Here is a 6,145-nt window from a genome sequence, read left to right as displayed (position 1 = left end):
CTCGGGAGCAGGGGATCAATGACTTAGTGATGGAAACAGATTGCCTCCAACTCAAGCAAGCTTGGAACAGAACCAGACCTCACAACAACCACCTTGACATGATTGTCCAAGACTGCAAGGCTCTCTCTTCCTCCTTTAGGAACTTTGATGTAATACACTGCTGTAGAACAGCAAATGTAGTAGCTGATTTTCTTGCCCATATGGCCTTTGATTTCAAGGACAATTTGTGGAGGTTTACCAGCCCCCCTGGTACCACACAATTGATCCAACTAGATGCTGCCCAGTGTAATGTTCCAGAGGTTTCCTCCTCCGTTTGAATACAACTGGACTTTCAAAAAAAAAAAAAAACTACAAGAGATAAAGAAATATGCTTAAGGGATTGTAAATTCAGAATATTTACTAGCAAAAATTAAATGTAACTCAACTTCTCAAGCTTTCAACACACTGCCACAAGCAGTGTTATCAGACTCGGACCGGTGATCGACTCGGTCGAGGTACTGGGTCAATGAGTCAATGGTTCAACCACTGGGTCATTGGTTGAACCGTTTGACTCGGTCGACACTAAAAAAAATTAAAAAAATTCATAATACCATAATAAAATGTTACAAAATACCATACACACAAAAGCAATAAGAAATGTTTTACCACAACAAAATGTCACAACTCACAAATAACTGAAATAAGTTTTAAACATCATCAAACAACATTGATTTTACGCTTTAATCACAACAAAAAGCGTATAAACAAGTTTAAAACAGAATTCAACAACTAAGATCTTGTACATCATAAGTTAACAAATGATATATACACATGAAACAACTTGTATATAATCCAGTTTCTGATTCAAGCTAACTAAAAAGATTTTCAATTTTTTACAACACTAAAGCTTGGTATTCATATTCTTTAATTTGTCCTCAAAGAAACGACAAGAAGACTTTGCAAAGAAATTATATACAGAACAACTTGACTCATTCTATATTAAAAAATTAAAAGAATTAATAATACTAACTAACATTAATTAATAACTTCATAATAAAAACACACAAACAATTGTTTTAACTTATTGTTAAATAACGTTAAAAAATAGTTATTGTTAAATATATATATATATATATAAAAGTAATTATTATAATGGTTGGGTTGTGTTTTAGTTATTTTGTGTACTAATGTTTACTTTCGTTCAAAAAAAAAATAATGTTTACTTGTTTATAGTATTAGTTTTGTTTATATATATATAATTAAATGTAACCATGATATCAAAACACTTATCTAGCCTAGTGGTAAGGTTCAGAACATTGGATCTTGAGGGAATGAGTTTGAATCCAAGCTAGACACTTTTCTAAAAAAAATTCGCAACTAATAAATGCCAAGAAAAAAAATGCTTTGTTAAAAAAAAAATGCTGGGAAAAAAATTGGCCGGTTCAACCGAGACCGGCCGAGTCTCCGGTTTAACCATAAAAACCGACCGAGTTGACCGGTTGACACCGGGCGGCGAGCATGGCCGATGCTCGGCTCGAACCGATCTAGGGTCCGGTTCCTGGCTCAACCGGTTGAACCGGCCGGTTCGAGCCGAGTTTAATAACACTGGCCACAAGTCTCTAGAAGAGCTTCTTGGAGAAGTAAAAGATTGCTCAAGGGATTGAAACACTAGAAAGTAAAGGTGAAATTGTTTTTATTATTCAATGGGTATGTGCTACTTGTTTCATTCTCTTATCCCATAGGCAATTGGCGTTGCTCTAATCTAAGTAGAAAAGGAACAAAAAATTGAAATGAAGTCAGATCATAGTGAGCAAATTTAGGCTTTTAGTGGCATTAGATGTAATATTGTGTACGTATCGGGACATTTATTTTTTCTGATCGGGGCGACTAAATATAATATTAATAAAGGCTTAACTGCACTTTGGTCCCCTACTTATATCATTTGTGCAGTTTTGGTCCTTAACGTTTAAAAATTGCATTTTTCGTCCCACACGTTTACCTCCGTTTGCACTTTTGGTTTTCCATCCTCTAAGGTTAACGGTTTCAGCTTAAAAATAATTTAAAAAATGAAAAAACATAAGCACTCCATCAAACTTCATCTTGTTCTTCATCATCTTCAAAAAATTTTCAGAAAATAATTTTTTTCTCTAACACTAAGAATACCCAAACTTCATGTTCTTCCAAACAACAAATTCATGAATCAAATGCAACAAAAAAAAATGGCTTAAAAGCATTTGTTGCCCCTGATGTTTCATGTTTGTGCAATAGACACCCCCTATCTATTTTTGTCCATGTTTGTACCCTCAATGATACTTAAAAGTGTAGTGAGTATCCCTCCGTCAGTTTGACGTTAGAAAACTAACGGAGGGGCTGACGTGGCTTTTCATTTTTTTTCTGACATGCCACGTGGATAATAATAACAACATTATCAAAATTCAGAAATGGAAAAAGGGGTGGGGAGGATTCGAACTCAGGACTTTAAAGTAGCAAAACACACACTTAACCAGTTGAACTACATACATAATTAGTATATATTACAAGCAAATTTTATTTATATTATCTCCTTCATCAAAATCAATTTCATATCATCTTCTCCTTCCTTTTCCTTCTCCATCAGAACAGACTCCACAATCTCAAATTCAGATTGATCATCAAATACCTAGAAACACCCAATTGCTAGAAAAATGTAGTTTCATCAGTCATCAGTGTACTGTTAAGTTTTCTAATGCTTGCAACACTTACTGCGTAAAAGAGAGAGTGATTTTACATAATGCTACTAGCACACCATGTATCTAAACAATGGAAGAAATTCACACAATCAAGCAAAAACTTAAAACTTCAACATTCGTAGTGGAAAATTTGGGCCTAAAAAGCTTTGCATTTGCCAAAAAGACCAAGAGAAACAGAAAAATAAAGAGTGAAGAGATGAAAGAAAATTTGACGGAAAAAAAAGAGATGAAAGAAAAGAGAAGTACTTGAAAGGAAAAGTGCGGAGGAGGAGGAAGAAAACAAACGGAAACTACTCGCAGATCGCACTACTCCACCGATGGCGGGACCTCTTTATGGCGGCGGCGAAACCTCTCTCTCGATGATGAACGCTTAGACTTTGGAGCAAGGCTGGAAAAAACCAATTTAACAAATTTTTTTGGACCCGTGGCAGCCCACATAATCTAGGGACAAACAACGGGTTGATCGCCCTCGCTGATGGGTGTTCAGGGAATTGGGTGTTCATGGAATTTCTTCGATTAGGCTGGACGTGGTTGTCAATGGATGGAGAGATTGAATCAAGCCAAAAGGAACAAGAGTAGAACCAAAGCAAAATTGAATCAATAGAGCAAAACCCCCAACCTAATTTTGCAGCCCCAATCTCAAACAACCATCAAATTGGGGGGAACGAGTGTGGAGAGGGGTTGGGAGAGGAGGTGGAGGGTGGGGGAAGCGAGGTTGAAGGTGAGGGAGGTTGGAATTGGGGAAAATGGGTCAATCTGAATTTGATATTGTGGAGTCTGTTCTGATGGAGAAGGAGAAGGAAGGAGAAGAGATATGAAATTGATGATGATGAAAAAGATGAAATAAACTAAATTTTCTTCGAATATAAAACATTTATGTATGTAGCTCAACTGGTTATGTGTGTGTTTTGCTACTTAGAGAACCTGAGTTCGAATCCTCCCCACCCCGTTTCCCATTTTGATAATGTTATTAATTTATTATTATCCACGTGGCATGTTAGAAAAAAAAATGAAAAGCCACGTCAGCCCCTCCGTTAGTTTTCTAACGTCGTCAAACTGACGGAGGGGTACTCCCTACACTTTTCAATATCATTGAGGGTACAAACATAGACAAAAATAGATGGGGGGTGTCTATTGCACACACATGAAACATCAGGGGCAACAAATGCTTTTAAGCCAAAAAAAAATCGAGGATCGAAATAAAGAAGCAATTCAAATCAGATATTTCGGAAACGGTGGGTTTTGGGAAAAAAGGTGGGTTTTTTTTATTCAAACCTGATATTTCATCATTTCACACACTGCAGAACTTCCTCTAAGGTTGATAAAAAAAATATAGGAGGAAAAAAATAAACTTTTCAGGGCCAGTAGCATCGAGAACATAAAGCATCTCATAGATTTCTAGTTTTTCTGGGTTTTTCATATGTATATAATAGATTGCTAGGTTATTTATTTTTTAATTATTTTTTTAAACTAAAACCGTTAACTTTTGGACGGAATTGGACGGAAGACCAGAAGTGCTAATGGAGGTAAATGTGTGGGACCAAAAATGCAATTTTTAAACATTAAAGACTAAAACCGCACAAATGATATAGGTGGGGACAAAAAATGCAATTAAACCATTAATAAAATTTGGCATAGTATGTAAGTTTTTCCAAAAGTCACGGGGCATTTGCCCCCACATGCCCCCACCCTCCCTCCAAATATATCCATCACTGCATACAATTTATTGGTGGGAAGTTATTATTGCATCTCATTGGTTTTTGTGATGAACTGAGTTGGATAGTGGTGCATCTGTGTTCCTATTTGCCCTTTTCTTATCTAAAATTAACATGTAGTACATTATAGAGTAAAGTACACTCACCCCCCTCAAGTTTTGTTAGAATAACACTCCACCCCATTCTTATCTAAAATCTACACCCCACCCCATTTTATATAGAGGCAAATTTAGTGACGAAAAATATTCTTCATTAATAATTAGTTATTATTTAAATTGTTAATCAATAATTTCAAAAAATATTTTCAATATAATCCAATAAATATAAAAATGAAAACATCACAATCCTCCTCATTCTCTCAATCGCGTTCTTCCTCCGTAAATTCACAATGCAAATTCTGCAATAGCACACATGACTGGTTGACAAACCATATCTCGAACATAGTGAAACATGCTTGTGTTTTCATATTTGGTAATAATTCAATTTTAATCAAAATAATATATTTATACCTCCAATTTTTAAAATTGGATTGTAGACCCAAAAAGCAACACAAATGAGTGAAGAAAATAGAGAAACAAAATTAAGAAATATGAAGTGGATCGGAGGTTATTAGAACCCAACGATGCGGTGAAGCACCGTTTTTAACAAAATCCAACAATATCTTAAACCAACAAAGCGTTCGCTCACAACTTAAAGGGATGAAGTTCACAACAAGTAGTTGAACAAGTGACTTTGGGGATGTGCGATTCACGTTCTGGGATTCAGGTCGCAACAAAACTTTGAGGCATGGTGGTGCCATGGGGTTTCACATTCTGGGATGGTTGTCGTCGTGTTAAAGGGAGCAAAGGTTTGGTGGTGACCATTTGTGGTGAGAAATATGATTTGGAGATAGATGAGACGTGGACTTAACAGACAGAGTGGATGGTTTTTTTAAATTTAATTCAGTAAAATTATTTTCATAAATTGATGTGTGATAGTGTATATGCATTTAATTTATTTAAATTTTAAATAATTAGTAATTATTTTTTATTAGTGACGAATTTGTTTTCGTCACTAAATTTTGCCTTTATAAAAAATGGGGTGGAGTGTAGATTTTAAAAAACAATGGGGTGGAGTGTCATTCTTGCAAACCTTGAGGGGGGTGAGTGTATTTTACTCTACATTATATTTTCAGTTTTTGACTGGTCAAATTTTTGCTATTGGTTCATCCTCATATTTCACTTTGGTTGCATCCATTGGCCACTTCCAAATTAGAGGTGCTTGAGAACATAATAATTAATGTATTTTTCCATCTGATTCCAGATTTTGCTTATTTTTTCATTTAATTAGATGACTCTAGATTCAACTTGAATGTAACTATCTTAAATAATTAAAACATTTATTTATCAACTGAAAAGGTCATTCACTAGATAAGACAAATAATGTTCAAACTTTTCAGTTGATTATTAAAAAGTAGTAAATATTGCATTGGACCAATAAGGAGCTTTATATCAAAATAAAACAAAGTTGTCAGCATCAAATTCATCAAATTGGTTACATAAATATAGTGCTGAAATTAGTAAATTGTATCCCATGCATGAACTGAAGAATCTAAATCATAACATCATGGCTGATGATGCACATGTCCCAGTAATAGTATTTCATCCCATTGCTCAAACTTTCAACCTCTACCTACCATTATTACAAATTAGGTGCGACATAACCCTGACTCCCCATAACAAA

The sequence above is a fragment of the Lotus japonicus genome, chromosome 4 (assembly GCF_012489685.1).
Source record: "Lotus japonicus ecotype B-129 chromosome 4, LjGifu_v1.2".
In the NCBI taxonomy this organism is placed as follows: Eukaryota; Viridiplantae; Streptophyta; class Magnoliopsida; order Fabales; family Fabaceae; genus Lotus; species Lotus japonicus.
This window is presented reverse-complemented; position numbering follows the sequence as displayed.